Consider the following 17,770-nt stretch of genomic DNA (forward strand, 5'->3'; position numbering starts at 1 on the left):
TTATGAAGCACACTCACATCCAGCTGCTGAGCTACACACATTTCTCTCTAAGTTGTTGTTGTCCAACACTTTACAGCAGTGTTGTTCTCTGTCACACAAAGCTTTAGTTTCCTCTGCAAACGTTAAAAGTCATATTGATGAGAGCAGCAGGTGTGTTCCTCCTGCTGCCCCCCAACACACACACACAGAGCTCCTGTCCTGGGCTTGGGCCAGCCCCTCTAGGCCTGACACTGGCTCCTGTGGAGGGACTGGGTCTGGCTGTGGCCCTTATGGAGGACCTTGCAGGAGTACAGCTCTCCTTGCATCCAGCGCTCCTTGCTCAGGCTCAGGGTGCTGCTGCTGCTGTAGCGTCCGCTCTTCTCCTCCTCGGAGCTGCTCAGGACCCCCTCTGTCACCTGCGTGCCGTCCACCTCCCAGCTCACCACGGCTCCCTCAGGAGAGTAGCCGCTCAGCAGGCAGGCCAGCGTGGCCGAGCCCCCGGAGAGCTGCTCAGAGGAGGGGGGAAGCAGAGAGACCGAGGGCCTGACCGTGGAGCCAGCTGGAGGGGAGAGCAGAGACACACCAGGAGCAGATTAACTCCCACTGTAGGACACACAGCTGAACACGACACACTGACCACACATGACAGAGGTTAACACGACTGTGGACGAGCTGTGAGTGTAAATATAAAGAAATATTGAGAATAATGATGAAGAAATTTAATCTTCATGTCTAATTTATAATGTTTGACAGTAAATAATTCATGCCTTCAATGATTTTCTTGTTTTTCAAAATGTAATGTCTGTATCCAGTTAGAGACTTTGTCATCTGTCTGTTTCACTTCCTTTTCACCACTTTAAACTAACGAACTGTGAACACAAACTACAGCTGGACTGCATGAACATATAAACTCACTTATTTGTTTTATAAACAGGTTTCATTTCATTTTAATAACAGTTTGAATGTAAAAAATAAGAAATTTAGTGCCATTTTTTAACATGAAACTTTTCCTCAGACCAATTCCACAAGCACATTTTGTCTAATAAAAAGTCAATTGAAAATAAAATATGAGAAAATGTAACTTATTTGGCATTTATTTAACCTTAATATTATCAGAAACACAATAATAAAGTGAATCTTTGCACAATGAAAGCCAAATTGCGATTTCAGCCAAGCTTGATAAATAACAATAAATATACACATTTCAAACTCCTTCAATCATTTCTGTTATAATTAGTTTATTTTACACAATTAAAGTTGATCTTTCATGTTGTAGAAATGATAAATCTGTGATACTTACAGTCAATGATGAGTTTGGTTCCTCCACCAAAAGTCCACCACAGTGATACAAACTGATGAAGTGGCCGTACAAAAACCTCCTGCACTGTCAACAAGCATCTATACACTGAAAAAAGTCTCTGATGAAAATAAAATGACATGTTTCTGAATCTGCAAAGCATTTTAAGTGATATGGATTGAAATTATTGTATAAATGAAGGTTATTTCTTTCATTTTTCTTTAGTTTTCTGTACCAGACAGACAAACGACGACAGTCTTCTTGGAATAAAGTCATTTCTCTCACAGTTTTCTATCAGGTGATACTTGTTTGAATGAACATGATGCTTTTTAATATTAATAATTTCCAAACTCACAATAAGCAGAAGTGCATTACATTATTTATCTGCAGTGAACCCTGTCAGTAAATGAAAGGCAGACAAACAGACACATCATACCAACCACAGTGGACACAAACTTCTCCTTAAATCCTCAACTGCACTTGTAATATAAATATTTCCTTGTGTTCCATTAAGATCATAGATGGTGTCAATCCAAACAGTATTTCTCCTGATTTTGTGTCCCACGTTGCCTTGAGTGTGTTGAGAGCAGAGAGATGATTTCCATAGAGAGGAGGCTTTGCATGGTCAGCTGATCCTCCAGTGAACTGAGAAGGTTTATAGTCCTGTGAGTTCAACACTGCAGGACTCACATCTGTCAGTCAACACAGCAGAAAGCACGAGCACCATGACTCTCATCACCATCCTCATCTGGACGCTGGCCTGCTGCTGTTTCACAGGTTCATTCTCTCAGCAACATTTCAAACATGATGTGCTGCCTTTTCTCTCATTTCTTTCTGCTGATCAATGAATGATTTGTTTTTGTCTGCAGGATGCAGCGGTCAGGTGACTGTGACTCAGCCTCCAGTAGTGACATCGACTGCAGGATCCACTGTCACTGTCACCTGTAAAACCAGCAAACCTGTTTACAGAGACAGTAATGGAGACTATTTGCACTGGTATCAACATAAATCTGGACAGCCTCCAAAACTCCTAATAAGACTTGTAAGCACACGAGAATCAGGAACACCAGCTCGGTTTAGTGGCAGTGGAAGCAGCTCCGACTTCACTTTGACCATCAGTGGATTTCAGACTGAAGATGCAGCAGTTTATTACTGTCAGAGTCTCCACTATATAAACAATGTTTGGGTGTTCACACAGTGATTTGTAGCTGTACAAAAACCTCCCTCAGTCAGACTGCAGAGACACTGAGCTGTTACAGCAGGAACCGACTGCAGCTGCTGAAGAGGAAGAGACTCTGACACAGACCACTGAACACAGAGCTGACAGTAACCTCACCAAGCACAAACTACACATTCACACTCATACATTTGTGTGTTTTATATTTTTACATAGTTTTATTTTTGTTTCATGTCAACAACTGTAAAACTAACATTTTTATAATCACCAACATTTCATGTTCATTTTCCACACATTAGCATCATTTGCTTTTCCATCACTTTCCACTGACACCGTAATCCACAAAACTCTGAACATGTCATTTATTCCTTTGAACAAACACATTTATCTTTGTCAGAGGTTCATATTTTTGCTGACTGATGCCACTCTCATCTCTGACCATTGAACATGAGACTACAGCCAGTGGCCTCTTAGCTTAGCTTTGTGTGATGACTGCAGTCTTGGTAACCATCGAGCCTGGCTCCATCCAAAGGTACAAAAATCAGCTGAACATCACCACTAAAGCTCAGAGACGCACATGTTGCATTTTGTTTGTTGAACCTGTACAATCACTGAATTTATGAGGTTTTTGTCAAGAAACAGACCCAAACACTGTGACTCAGAGAAAGAGGTGGGAGATGATGAAGAGTTTAATGAGTTTAATGATCTTTCCAACAGAGTAACACAGACAAATGCCAGAGATCCAATCATTTGAGCAGACGGTCAGGCCAGGGGGGACAGGTCCAAGAGGGAATCAGCTGAAGTTATAAAAGCATTTAATTTCTTGCTGCTCTTCATGAGATAAAAGACCAAACACTTCATCAAGTTGTTCATCACTTCAAGCTTTATTAGCACAAACATCAACCATCAACATGACAGTTATGAAGCACACTCACATCCAGCTGCTGAGCTACACACATTTCTCTCTAAGTTGTCGTTGTCCAACACTTTACAGCAGTGTTGTTCTCTGTCACACAAAGCTTTAGTTTCCTCTGCAAACATTAAAAGTCATATTGATGAGAGCAGCAGGTGTGTTCCTCCTGCTCCCGACCCCAACACACACACACACACAGAGCTCCTGTCCTGGGCTTGGGCCAGCCCCTCTAGGCCTGACACTGGCTCCTGTGGAGGGACTGGGTCTGGCTGTGGCCCTTATGGAGGACCTTGCAGGAGTACAGCTCTCCTTGCATCCAGCGCTCCTTGCTCAGGCTCAGGGTGCTGCTGCTGCTGTAGCGTCCGCTCTTCTCCTCCTCGGAGCTGCTCAGGACCCCCTCTGTCACCTGCGTGCCGTCCACCTCCCAGCTCACCACGGCTCCCTCAGGAGAGTAGCCGCTCAGCAGGCAGGCCAGCGTGGCCGAGCCCCCGGAGAGCTGCTCAGAGGAGGGGGGAAGCAGAGAGACCGAGGGCCTGACCGTGGAGCCAGCTGGAGGGGAGAGCAGAGACACACCAGGAGCAGATTAACTCCCACTGTAGGACACACAGCTGAACACGACACACTGACCACACATGACAGAGGTTAACACGACTGTGGACGAGCTGTGAGTGTAAATATGAAGAAATATTCAGAATAATGAGGAAGAAATTAAATCTTCATGTCTAATTTATAATGTGTGACAGTAAATAATTCATGCCTTCAGTGATTTTCTTGTTTTTCAAAATGTAATGTCTGTATCCAGTTAAAGACTTTGTCATCTGTCTGTTTCACTTCCTTTTCACCACTTTAAACTAACGAACTGTGAACACAAACTACAGCTGGACTGCATGAACATAAAAACTGACTTTTTTGTTTTATAAACAGATTTCATTTCATTTTAATAACAGTTTGAATGTAAAAAATAAGAAATTTGGTGTCATTTTTTAGCATTAAACTTTTCCTCAGACCAATTCCACAAGCACATTTTGTCTAATAAAAATTCAGTTACAAGTAAAATAAGACAAAATGTAACTTATTTGGCATTTATTTAACCTTAATATTATCAGAAACACAATCATAAAGTGAATCTTTGCACAATGAAAGCCAAATTGCGATTTCAGCCAAGCTTGATAAATAACAATAAATATACACATTTCAAACTCCTTCAATCATTTCTTATATAATTAGCTCATTTTACACAACTAAGTTTGATCTTTCATGTTGTAGAAATGATAAATCTGTGATACTTACAGTCAATGATGAGTTTGGTTCCTCCACCAAAAGTCCACCACAGTGATACAAACTGATGAAGTGGCCGTACAAAAACCTCCTGCACTGTCAACAAGCATCTATACACTGAAAAAAGTCTCTGATGAAAATAAAATGACATGTTTCTGAATCTGCAAAGCATTTTAAGTGATCTGGATTGAAATTATTGTATAAATGAAGGTTATTTCTTTCATTTTTCTTTAGTTTTCTGCACCTGACAGACAAACGATGACAGTCTTCTTGTAGTAAAGTCATTTTTCTCACAGTTTTCTATCAGGTGATACTTTGTTAAACGAACATGATGCTTTTTAATTCTGATTTTTTACAAAATCTTGATTAACAGAAGTGAATTCCATTACTTATCTGCAGTGAACCCTGTCAGTAAATGAAAGGCAGACAAACAGACACATCATACCAACCACAGTGGACACAAACTTCTCCTTAAATCCTCAACTGCACTTGTAATATAAATATTTCCTTGTGTTCCATTAAGATCATAGATGGTGTCAATCCAAACAGTATTTCTCCTGATTTTGTGTCCCACGTTGCCTTGAGCGTGTTGAGCGCAGAGAGATGATTTCCATAGAGAGGAGGCTTTGCATGGTCAGCTGATCCTCCAGTGAACTGAGAAGGTTTATAGTCCTGTGAGTTCAACACTGCAGGACTCACATCTGTCAGTCAACACAGCAGAAAGCACGAGCACCATGACTCTCATCACCATCCTCATCTGGACGCTGGCCTGCTGCTGTTTCACAGGTTCATTCTCTCAGCAACATTTCAAACATGATGTGCTGCCTTTTCTCTCATTTCTTTCTGCTGATCAATGAATGATTTGTTTTTGTCTGCAGGATGCAGCGGTCAGGTGACTGTGACTCAGCCTCCAGTAGTGACATCGACTGCAGGATCCACTGTCACTGTCACCTGTAAAACCAGCAAACCTGTTCACAGATACGGTAGTAATGACTATATGTTCTGGTATCAACAGAAATCTGGACAGCCCCCAAAACTCCTAGTAAGACTTGTAAGCACACGGGAATCAGGAACACCAGCTCGGTTTAGTGGCAGTGGAAGCAGCTCTGACTTCACTTTGACCATCAGTGGAGTTCAGACTGAAGATGCAGCAGTTTATTACTGTCAGAGTTTCCACTATATAAACAGTGCTTATCTGTTCACACAGTGATTTGTAGCTGTACAAAAACCTCCCTCAGTCAGACTGCAGAGACACTGAGCTGTTACAGCAGGAACCGACTGCAGCTGCTGAAGAGGAAGAGACTCTGACACAGACCACTGAACACAGAGCTGACAGTAACCTCACCAAGCACAAACTACACATTCACACTCATATTTGTGTGATTTATATTTTTACATAGTTTTATTGTTATTTCATGTCAGCAACTGTGAAACTAACATTGTCATAATCACCAACATCTGATGACTGGAGTCTTGGTAACCATCGAGCCTGGCTCCATCCAAAGGTACAAAAATCAGCTGAACATCACCACGAAAGCTCAGAGACGCACATGTTGCATTTTGTTTGTTGAACCTGTACAATCACTGAAGTCGTGAGGTTTTTGTCAAGAAACAGACCCAAACACTGTGACTCAGAGAAAGAGGTGGGAGATGATGAAGAGTTTAATGAGTTTAATGATCTTTCCAACAGAGTAACACAGACAAATGTGAGAGATCCAATCATTTGAGCAGACGGTCAGGCCAGGGGGGACAGGTCCAAGAGGGAATCAGCTGAAGTTCTAAAAGCATTTAATTTCTTGCTGCTCTTCATGAGAATAAAGACCAAACACTTCATCAAGTTGTTCATCACTTCAAGCTTTATTTGCACAAACATCAACCATCAACATGACAGTTATGAAGCACACTCACATCCAGCTGCTGAGCTACACACATTTCTCTCTAAGTTGTTGTTGTCCAACACTTTACAGCAGTGTTGTTCTCTGTCACACAAAGCTTTAGTTTCCTCTGCAAACATTAAAAGTCATATTGATGAGAGCAGCAGATGTGTTCCTCCTGCTGCCCCCCAACACACACACACAGAGCTCCTGTCGTGGGCTCCAGCCAGCCCCTCTAGGCCTGACACTGGCTCCTGTGGAGGGACTGGGTCTGGCTGTGGCCCTTATGGAGGACCTTGCAGGAGTACAGCTCTCCTTGCATCCAGCGCTCCTTGCTCAGGCTCAGGGTGCTGCTGCTGCTGTAGCGTCCGCTCTTCTCCTCCTCGGAGCTGCTCAGGACCCCCTCTGTCACCTGCGTGCCGTCCACCTCCCAGCTCACCACGGCTCCCTCAGGAGAGTAGCCGCTCAGCAGGCAGGCCAGCGTGGCCGAGCCCCCGGAGAGCTGCTCAGAGGAGGGGGGAAGCAGAGAGACCGAGGGCCTGACCGTGGAGCCAGCTGGAGGGGAGAGCAGAGACACACCAGGAGCAGATTAACTCCCACTGTAGGACACACAGCTGAACACGACACACTGACCACACATGACAGAGGTTAACACGACTGTGGACGAGCTGTGTGCACCATACTGTGATCAGACAGAGGAGAGGAGGTGACAGATGGGACCAAATGAGGCGCTAACAAATAAAACTAAATGCTCAAACTTAATCTCATTTTGACATTTAAACGAATGAGTCTTCGACTGAGGCACTCATCACAAATCACTTAGAATTAGAAAATCATATGCAGCACAAGTGTAAATATAAAGAAATATTCAGAATAATGATCATGAAATTTAACCTCATGTCTAATTTATAATGTTTGACAGTAAATAATTCATGCCTTCAGTGATTTTCTTGTTTTTCAAAATGTAATGTCTGTATCCAGTTAAAGACTTTGTCATCTGTCTGTTTCACTTCCTTTTCACCACTTTAAACTAACGAACTGTGAACACAAACTACAGCTGGACTGCATGAACATATAAACTGACTTATTTGTTTTATAAACAGATTTCATTTCATTTTAATAACAGTTTGAATGTAAAAAATAAGAAATTTGGTGTCATTTTTTAGCGTTAAACTTTTCCTCAGACCAATTCCACAAGTACATTTTGTCTAATAAAATGTCACTTGAAAATAAAATATGAGAAAATGTAACTTATTTGGCATTTATTTAACCTTAATATGATCAGAAACACGATAATAAAGTGAATCTTTTCACAATGAAAGCCAAATTGCGATTTCAGCTAATTTTGATAAATAACAATAAATATACACATTTCAAACTCCTTCAATAATTTCTGATGAAATTAGCTCATTTTGCACAATGAAGTTTGATCTTTCATGTTGTAGAAATGATAAATCTGTGATACTTACAGTCAATGATGAGTTTGGTTCCTCCACCGAAAGTGTACCACAGTGATACAAACTGATGAAGTGGCCGTACAAAAACCTCCTGCACTGTCAACAAACATCTATACACTGAAAGAAGACTCTGACGAAAATAAAATGACATGTTTCTGAATCTGCAAAGCATTTTAAGTGATATGGATTGAAATTATTGTATAAATGAAGGTTATTTCTTTCATTTTTCTTTAGTTTTCTGCACCTGACAGACAAACGATGACAGTCTTCTTGTAATAAAGTCATTTCTTTGACTGTTTTCTATCAATTGACACTTGGTTGAATGAACATGATGCTTTTTAATAATAATAATTTCCAAACTCACAATAAGCAAAAGTGAATTACATTATTTATCTGCAGTGAACCCTCTCAGTAAATGAAAGGCAGACAAACAGACACATCATACCAACCACAGTGGACACAAACTTCTCCTTAAATCCTCAACTGCACTTGTGATATAAATATTTCCTTGTGTTCCATTAAGATCATAGATGGTGTCAATCCAAACAGTATTTCTCCTTATTTTGGGTCCCACGTTGCCTTGAGTGTGCTGAGAGCAGAGAGGTGATTTCCATAGAGAGGAGGCTTTGCATGGTCAGCTGATCCTCCAGTGAACTGAGAAGGTTTATAATCCTGTGAGTTCAACACTGCAGGACTCACATCTGTCAGTCAACACAGCAGAAAGCACGAGCACCATGACTCTCATCACCATCCTCATCTGGACGCTGGCCTGCTGCTGTTTCACAGGTTCATTCTCTCAGCAACATTTCAAACATGATGTGCTGCCTTTTCTCTCATTTCTTTCTGCTGATCAATGAATGATTTGTTTTTGTCTGCAGGATGCAGCGGTCAGGTGACTGTGACTCAGCCTCCAGTAGTGACAACGACTGCAGGATCCACTGTCACTGTCACCTGTAAAGTCAGCAAACCTGTTTACAGATGGTCTGATGGTGATGAGGGTATGTTCTGGTATCAACAGAAATCTGGACAGCCTCCAAAGCTCCTAATAACATATGCAAGCACACGAGTTTCAGGAACACCAGCTCGGTTTAGTGGCAGTGGAAGCAGGTCCGACTTCACTTTGACCATCAGTGGAGTTCAGACTGAAGATGCAGCAGTTTATTACTGTCAGAGTTACCACTACATAAACAGTGCTCCTGTGTTCACACAGTGATTTGTAGCTGTACAAAAACCTCCCTCAGTCAGACTGCAGAGACACTGAGCTGTTACAGCAGGAACCGACTGCAGCTGCTGAAGAGGAAGAGACTCTGACACAGACCACTGAACACAGAGCTGACAGTAACCTCACCAAGCACAAAATACACATATTCACACTCAACTCATATATTTTTCCAATTTACCACCAACCCATGCTGTTAATTTCCCATATACATCAGTATCACTTGCATTTCCATTACAGAGACAGTTGAAGGCAATGCACATGAGAACGGAGGAACATCAAGAGTCAGGATGGCAAGCAAGCAAGGGACGAAAGTAGAAATATACTTTGGCCTTTCATCAGGAGTCTCAGTCATTGCCACATGGATTAACAGACATTTCAGCAAGTGGAGAGCTGGTGCTGTGGCTGCAGGTGAGTCTTGATTGAATGATTGAGTGCAGCTGTGTTCAGGGGAGGAGGAGGCCGAGCCCAACCTGTCAGCCACACCCTGCAGGGAAACACACTCACACCAGACAGACAGACAGGAGACAGAGGGAGAGGACAAACACAAGACACAAAAAGGAAAAAGTAGGGGAATCTGTGGATCACCACAGTCTGTTAAACATGAAGCTACAGCCAGTGGCCTGTTAGCTTAGCTTGGCATTAGCTTAGCCTAGCATTCAGGCTTCTTGGACTGGAAGCAGAGGTAAAAATATAAGCACAACAACAGCTCTGAAGCTCATTATATTTCATCGTTTCACAAACAAAATATCTATGATAATCACAAATGTATCCAAACACTGTCATGTACATGCACACACCACCAAAATATTCTAATGATAGAAATAATCTCGTTCCACTTACAGTTTTTCTCCATTGCTAAAACACTAAACCCTATTGTCTGAACCAAACGCTCCATTGCCTGAACCCACTGATTGAATCAGTCACTCTTTTGGCAAAACCATAAGCACTTTTCACCTGTTTAGACACAACTTGTCAACACATTTTCATTTTTGTGATGCACCTGTGTTGCATAATGGTGAGCACAGGTGGCAAAAGTCAAACGCAAGTAAAGCACAGGTGTCACTGGTTGAACACAACAACTCAACATTGATCACACTTGTGGCTAACGATGTGAGGGAACATATATAAGGCAGTTCAGAGAGCACTGATTTGTGAGGCAAAACAATGGATAGAAATCTGAGAGGAGGAGTTTGTGTGAGAGGTGGTCGAGGAGGTCGAGGTGGTCAGTGAAGACGAAGAACAGTAATATCTGATGAAATCAGAGCAACTGTGATTGACCATGTTCTTGTCCATGGTATCAGCATGAGGGAGGCCGGACAAAGGGTACAACCAAACATCAGTAGATTCACTGTGTCCACCGTAATCCCAAGATTTAGAGAAGAGAACAGGTAATTACCTTTTTTGACATTATGGTATGTAAATGTTGACAGCAATTACTGTATGACTATACTATATACTGTACCACAGTATGCTGTAAGTAAATATATGTTTCAGTACATCACTGTGCCAATGTACTGTAGTATTGTAATGGAGGGTTAGGCTAACTGTTGTAGGCCTAGTATTCCATGTATATTTTTGTAGGTGCATGTTCTCTTTTTGTAGAATTGAAAGACTGTCACATGGGGGTGGGAGGACAGGTATGTTCTCCCCACACAAAGAGACCCGAATTGTCGATATGGTCCGTGAGAACAACACCATTAAACTGCGTGAAATTCAGCAGAAGATCATTGAGGACCATGTAAATTTTGAGGGTATCAGCAGTGTCAGCCTCTCTACTGTTGATCGTGTCCTCAAACGCAACAGACTGCGCATGAAACAGCTGTACAGAGAGTCCTTTGATCGCGACTCAGAGTCAAAGATTCCAGTATGTACAGGTTGGTATATATCCAGACACATTCAATGTTGATTGCTGTAAGTAGTGATTTACTGTAGCGGCCTAAATCACTTTTTCTGTATCACTTACAAAACTGTATCTATTTGTACAGAGAGTTTTTCAACTGGATGCAATGGAAAGACTCCATGAATACATCTACACGGATGAAGCTGGGTTTAATCTCACCAATAGGAGAAGGAGACGCCATAGCGTGATTGGCCAGCGGGCCATTGTTGGTGTCCCTGGGCAGCATGTTGGTAATGTCACATTGTGTGCTGCCATCAGCAATCATGGGGTTGTCCACCATCATGCCAACCGGGGGCACTACAACACTCACCAGCTCCCTATTTTCCTCAATCACATGCGAGATGCTCTGTTAGGGCAGCAGGATCCCATCTATGTTGTTGTTTGGGACAATGTGAGTTTTCACAGAGCCCTCCAGGTTAGAGAGTGGTTCAATATGAACCAAGGTTTTATCAATCTTTTCCTTCCACCGTACTCCCCTTTCCTGAACCCCATTGAAGTATTCTTCTCCCCCTGGCGGTGGAAGGTATATAAACGCCAACCTTACACCAGGGTGAATCTCGTGCAAGCCATGGAACGAGCCTGAGGTGACACAGGTGTGGAGGCATGCCAAGCCTGGATACGGCATGCCAGGGGCTTTGTTTCCCCTGTTGACAAAATGTGGCCTGTGATGTGGATGAAGTCCTGTGGCCTGACCCAGTACGGAGAAATGATGCTGTGGCTGAGTAATGCACTTCTCATTTCTATATTTTTGTACTTTATTTTTACATAGGCTTACTGTATACAAGTGCTAAATGTACAAGATTTCTGTTTTTTGTACCTTTTTTTTTTTTTTTTAAATATGTAAAAGTGCTGAATGCACAGGTTTTTTGTTTTGTTTTGCAGTTTTGAACATGGATTAAACTGTTTTGAGGTGAAAGTTTGGTCTTGCAAGAGGAGTCTGAGGTTTTGTGAATGTAGCTTGAAAGTTGGGTTTTGTGTTCACAGTTGTAGGAATTAGATGACTTGCTAATCTCGGGAATCAGTCTGTGAATTGTAAAAGTCTTTGTGGCCTTTGATCACTAAGGTGAGATGAGCATTCAATAGGGGAACAGGATGAAGGGGGAAGTTTTTAGGGTGCGATCCATTGCAACTGAGAAGTTTATGGTATAGTATTAACCTCAGGGAACAGGATGAGTGAACTCCCCCAAATTGCCATTGTTCTTGAAGGAAAGATTTTATCATTACCAGGTGCATGTGACAACCATTTGTCTTTTTGTTGAACAGTATAAATGCCAAGACATTGTGGAGATCTAGAGAGAACACTCTGCATGAGTCTTCCCTCCATGCTGCATGTATTCAAGAGACCTGATTCATCACACCGAGTCTGTAATTCTTCTGAGAATTAGCAACTCTCAACAAGCAACAAGGAGAATTTCCCTTACACAGTTTAGAGAAAAGGAGAGCAGCTTTCGAGAAATGTGTCTTAGCAATAAAGAAAAACTGTAAGACTAACATATTGATATTAAGAAGCATAAAAATCTGCTTTTACAGCTACATTCAAATAATTCAAATCCATGTTGTCTTGAGTGTGTTGAGGGCAGAGAGATGATTTCCATAGAGAGGAGGCTTTGCATGGTCAGCTGATCCTCCAGTGAACTGAGAAGGTTTATAGTCCTGTGAGTTCAACACTGCAGGACTCACATCTGTCAGTCAACACAGCAGAAAGCACGAGCACCATGACTCTCATCACCATCCTCATCTGGACGCTGGCCTGCTGCTGTTTCACAGGTTCATTCTCTCAGCAACATTTCAAACATGATGTGCTGCCTTTTCTCTCATTTCTTTCTGCTGATCAATGAATGATTTGTTTTTGTCTGCAGGATGCAGCGGTCAGGTGACTGTGACTCAGCCTCCAGTAGTGACATCGACTGCAGGATCCACTGTCACTGTCACCTGTAAAACCAGCACACCTGTTTACAGTAATAACTACATGTTCTGGTATCAACAGAAATCTGGACAGCCTCCAAAGCTCCTAATAAGACATGCAAGCACACGAGTTTCAGGAACACCAGCTCGGTTTAGTGGCAGTGGAAGCAGCTCTGATTTCACTTTGACCATCAGTGGAGTTCAGACTGAAGATGCAGCAGTTTATTACTGTCAGAGTGCACACATTATAAACAGTGCTTGGGTGTTCACACAGTGATTTGTAGCTGTACAAAAACCTCCCTCAGTCAGACTGCAGAGACACTGAGCTGTTACAGCAGGAACCGACTGCAGCTGCTGAAGAGGAAGAGACTCTGACACAGACCACTGAACACAGAGCTGACAGTAACCTCACCAAGCACAAACTACACATTCACACTCATGCATTTTTCCAATGTCAAGAACTGTGATACAATCATTGTTATAACCAACAACCCGTTATGTTCATTTTCATAGGAAAATCAAGATTCAGGAAGGCAGACAAGTGAAGGCAGCAGAAATATACTTTGGCGTTTCAGCAAGTGGAGAGCTGGTGCTTATTGAAGCCCTGTTTACATGCACACGGTTATTTTGAAAAATGGAGACGTTTCCCTTCCTTTGTGCCCTTTGTTTACACGCAATCAATGAAAATGATGCCTTGTCAAAACTCTGGCCAGAGTGGAGATTTTGGAAAACTTCGGTTGCACGTTTGCATGTAAACGGAGAAAAACAGAGAAAAACAGAGTTTTAGGTAGCCGACGTCACATTAAACGACAGAACTTGCACCTGTGCCAAAAGGTCGACTTATGTTTACATTTTCATTTGGCCGTGGTGATCATGGATGCATTCAGAGTAGCAGTCGCATTTATGTTGGTGCAAACCCTTTTCGTATGTTTGCATTTGTAAATACAGCTGCTCTATTATATCAAGGAGCAGAGATGAATGAGTGCTCGGAGGTCAGCAATTTCGCAACAACTTCTCCCCCCACCAACATGAAGAGCCAGTCCGCGTCACCGCCCGCGTCGACGGCATGCATACACGGGTTAGTGTAAACGAAAAGTTTTCTGAAAACGGACACGTGTGCACGTGGTTATTCTGAAAACGGAGAGGGTGAAATGTCCGTTTCTGAAAATAGCCGGCTACGTGTAAACGTAGTGCCAATCTGTGTTAGTGAGCACTTTTACTTTGCCGGGATAATCCATCCCACCTCACAGGTGTGGCATATCAAGATGCTGGTTAGACAGCATGAATATTGCACAGGTGTGCCTTAGGCTGGCCTCAATAAAAGGCCCCTCTAGAATGTTCAGTTTTATCACACACCATGCTGAGGGAGCGTGCAATTGTCATGCTGACTGCAGGAATGTCCACCAGAGCTGTTGCCCGTGAATTGAATGTTCATTTCTCTACCATAAGCCGTCTCCAAAGGCGTTTCAGACAATTTGGCAGTACATCCAACCGGCCTCACAACCGCAGACCACGTGTAACCACACCAGCCCAGACCTTCAGATCCAGCGTGTTCACCTCCAAGATCATCTGAGACCAGCCACCCGGACAGCTGCTGCAACAATCAGTTTGCATAACCAAAGAATTTCTGCACAAACTGTCAGAAACCGTCTCAGGGAAGCTCGTCTGCATTTTTGTCGTCCTCATCATGGTCTCGACCCGACTGCAGTTCGTTGTCATCACCGACTTGAGTGGGCGAATGGTCACATTCGATGTCGTCTGGCACGTTGGAGAGGTGTTCTCTTCACGGATGAATCCAGGCTTTCACTGTTCAGAGCAGATGGCAGACAGCGTGTGTGGCGTCTTGTGGGTGAGCGGTTTGCTGATGTCAACGTTGTGGATGGAGTGGCCCATGATGGCGGTGGGGTTATGGTATGGGCAGGCGTACGTTATGGACAACGAACACAGGTATATTTTATTGATGGCATTTTGAATGCACAGTGATACCGTGATGAGATCCTGAGGCCCATTGTTGTGCCATTCATCCATGACCATCACCTCATGTTGCAGCACGATAATGCTGTTGCAAGGATCTGTACACAATTCCTGGAAGCTGAAAACATCCCAGTTCTTGCATGGCCAGCATACTCATCGGACGTGTCACCCATTGAGCATGTTTGGGATGCTCTGGATCGGCGTATCGACGACGACAGCGTGTTCCAGTTCCTGCCAAAATCCAGCAACTTGGCACAGCCATTGAAGAGGAGTGGACCAACATTCAACAGGCCACAATCAACAACCTGATCAACTCAATGCAAAGGAGATGTGTCGCACTGCGTGAGGCAAATGGTGGTCACACCAGATACTGACTGGTTTTCTGACCCCCCAGCCCCCCCCCCCCCCCCCCCCCCCCCCCCCCCAATAAAGTAAAACTGTACATTTCAGAGTGGCCCTTTATTGAGGCCAGCCTAAGGCACAACTGTGCAATAAACATGCTGCCTAATCAACATCTTAAAGTTGGTCACCATCGCTCAAACCAGGTGTTTTGCCTGTTGGCTCTTTGGATAATCCTGATTTGTGGTAGATGATCATTGCAGTCGAGGCAGAAACATCAAAATCTCGAAAGACAGCATTCAGCCTGATATAAAGTGGGAGATTACTGAGGTAGAAAAACTGACTGAGTGAAATTTTAAAATCATCACCGCAAGTCTCCAGTCAGCTCACATTGAGTTTAGTGTAGAATCAGTCTGCCAACAGGGGGTGCTATAGATATGTTAATGGGGAAGGAGAAGATAACATAAAACATGAAGAAGTGAAAGGAGATTGTTGACAATGAAAAGACGAAACATAAAGAAGAGAAAAAAGTCGACGTTATCTAGATGGACCTTTAATGTCTAAATGATGGTCAAGATGATGAAGTGTGGCTCCACCTCACCTCTGCTCTTTCTGTTTCACATGAACAGGTGTGTGTTTGCCTCCTTCACTGTATTTGCATGACTTTGATGCATCACTGCTCCTCACACTTTAAGTTCTTGCATCAAGCAGAACCACAATCAATCTAAATAAAACTGAAACAAACTCACAGACAGTTTCTCAGATGCAGCTTCAAGTTAAAATGCGGTTTAAATTTGAACAACAACAGAAAGTAATAACTGATTGCCACAAACATTCAACAGTATTAATACTAACAGTTTTATATTGAGAGGATAAAATCTGCTTTTACAGGTACATTCAAATAATTCAAATCCACGTTGCCTTGACTGTGTTGAGAGCAGAGAGATGATTTCCATAGAGAGGAGGCTTTGCATGGTCAGCTGATCCTCCAGTGAACTGAGAAGGTTTATAGTCCTGTGAGTTCAACACTGCAGGACTCACATCTGTCAGTCGACACAGCAGAAAGCACGAGCACCATGACTCTCATCACCATCCTCATCTGGACGCTGGCCTGCTGCTGTTTCACAGGTTCATTCTCTCAGCAACATTTCAAACATGATGTGCTGCCTTTTCTCTCATTTCTTTCTGCTGATCAATGAATGATTTGTTTTTGTCTGCAGGATGCAGCGGTCAGGTGACTGTGACTCAGCCTCCAGTAGTGACAACGACTGCTGGATCCACTGTCACTGTCACCTGTAAAACCAGTGAACCTGTTTACAGATCCGGCAGTGATGACTGTATGTCGTGGTATCAACAGAAATCTGGACAGACTCCAAAGCTCCTAATAAGATATGCAAGCACACGAGTTTCAGGAACACCAGCTCGGTTTAGTGGCAGTGGAAGCAGCTCCGACTTCACTTTGACCATCAGTGGATTTCAGACTGAAGATGCAGCAGTTTATTACTGTCAGAGTTTCCACTATATAAACAGTGCTAATCTGTTCACACAGTGATTTGTAGCTGTACAAAAACCTCCCTCAGTCAGACTGCAGAGACACTGAGCTGTTACAGCAGGAACCGACTGCAGCTGCTGAAGAGGAAGAGACTCTGACACAGACCACTGAACACAGAGCTGACAGTAACCTCACCAAGCACAAACTACACATTCACACTGAAATATTTGTGTGATTTATATTTTTACATAGTTTTATTATTATTCCATGTCAACAACTGTGAAACTAACATTGGTATGACCACCAACATCTGATGACTGGAGTCTTGGTAACCATCGAGCCTGGCTCCATCCAAAGGCACAAAAATCAGCTGAACATCACCACTAAAGCTCAGAGACGCACATGTTGCATTTTGTTTGTTGAACCTGTACAATCACTGAAGTTGTGAGGTTTTTGTCAAGAAACAGACCCAAACACTGTGACTCAGAGAAAGAGGTGGGAGATGACGAAGAGTTTAATGAGTTTAATGATCTTTCCAACAGAGTAACACAGACAAATGTCAGAGATCCAATCATTTGAGCAGACGTTCAGGCCAGGGGGGACAGGTCCAAGAGGGAATCAGCTGAAGTTATAAAAGCATTTAATTTCTTGCTGCTCTTCATGAGATAAAAGACCAAACACTTCATCAAGTTGTTCATCACTTCAAGCTTTATTAGCACAAACACCAACCATCAACATGACAGTTATGAAGCACACTCACATCCAGCTGCTGAGCTACACACATTTCTCTCTAAGTTGTCGTTGTCCAACACTTTACAGCAGTGTTGTTCTCTGTCACACAAAGCTTTAGTTTCCTCTGCAAACATTAAAAGTCATATTGATGAGAGCAGCAGGTGTGTTCCTCCTGCTCCCGACCCCAACACACACACACAGAGCTCCTGTCGTGGGCTCCAGCCAGCCCCT

At 43.0% G+C, this 17,770-nt stretch overlaps 3 pseudogenes; all 3 read right to left on the reverse strand.

Annotated features, from left to right (window-relative positions):
• Nucleotides 1-218: 218 nt before the first annotated feature.
• Nucleotides 219-2,902, reverse strand: LOC143331881 (Ig lambda-2 chain C region pseudogene; annotated as a pseudogene).
• A 693-nt stretch (nucleotides 2,903-3,595) lies between these two features.
• LOC143331882 (Ig lambda-2 chain C region pseudogene) lies at nucleotides 3,596-6,128 on the reverse strand (annotated as a pseudogene).
• Nucleotides 6,129-6,753: 625 nt separating this feature from the next.
• LOC143331883 (Ig lambda-2 chain C region pseudogene) lies at nucleotides 6,754-11,377 on the reverse strand (annotated as a pseudogene).
• Between the last annotated feature and the right edge of the window lie 6,393 nt (nucleotides 11,378-17,770).

Source organism: Chaetodon auriga, chromosome 14 (genome assembly GCF_051107435.1).
Source record: "Chaetodon auriga isolate fChaAug3 chromosome 14, fChaAug3.hap1, whole genome shotgun sequence".
Taxonomy (NCBI): Eukaryota; Metazoa; Chordata; class Actinopteri; order Chaetodontiformes; family Chaetodontidae; genus Chaetodon; species Chaetodon auriga.